This window comes from Anopheles aquasalis, chromosome 2, assembly GCF_943734665.1.
Source record: "Anopheles aquasalis chromosome 2, idAnoAquaMG_Q_19, whole genome shotgun sequence".
NCBI lineage: Eukaryota > Metazoa > Arthropoda > Insecta > Diptera > Culicidae > Anopheles > Anopheles aquasalis.
Window position 1 is genome coordinate 33,954,315 of NC_064877.1, and position 686 is coordinate 33,955,000.

The window sequence follows — 686 nt, forward strand, 5'->3', positions numbered from 1 at the left end:
CGGTCCGGCCCAGCATCCAGCAAGGAGGCACCCTACTGGATGCCATCGGTTCGCGTGTGATGATGCGCTCTGGAATGTGCGCGTTGGTTGTGCTCTAGTAAATCGGTTGAATAGTGTCTGTTTGGTGGTGATCAGGAGCACAAGGTTTACCTTTTTGCTGACCGTCCACCGGTCGTTCGTTCAATTGCTTCAACAATGTACACGATCTACCAAGAGTGAGAGAAAGAGAACGCAAGTGAGCTTGTGACGTTGAGAGAGTTTTTTTTTCCCGGCCTCTAGTGACACTTACCGCCCTTGCTGGACACCAGCGCGACAGACAAAAACACGTCGACGACGACGGGCGACTAATCCGCTTTGGGTGCGATCGCGAGCAGCCCAGGCTACTATCAGCCGAAGAGCGATTAACGGTGATTGTGTGGTGAATGGTACGAGATGGGTGCGGTAGAGTTTGTTGCGTTCACGAGCTAAGCGATCACGGTGCGGTGCTCGGCCCTGGACAGGGAATATTTTCAATATTCTAGACTAGTTCGAAAAATGATGCCGCATAGCACGACGTGCTATCAGCAGCCAGTGATACAGTGCGATCGATAGACGGTGTACGTGGTGGTGTGGCTGAGAACGGTGAGAGATGAGCGCTTCCCTCCTAAACAAACAACCGCACGCTCTTCCGTACTGCGACCTGCGTC

General features: G+C 53.1%; 1 protein-coding gene across 2 annotated transcripts in view; it reads left to right on the plus strand.

The window, feature by feature from the left end:
* LOC126573062 (protein catecholamines up) overlaps positions 1–686 on the plus strand; it is a 67,240-nt gene continuing 66,554 nt past the window's right edge. For both annotated transcript variants that reach the window (XM_050232867.1, XM_050232869.1), the window contains exon 1: positions 1–686. This exon is cut by the window's right edge and continues 729 nt beyond it. The gene's annotated coding sequence lies outside the window, so the exon portion shown is untranslated.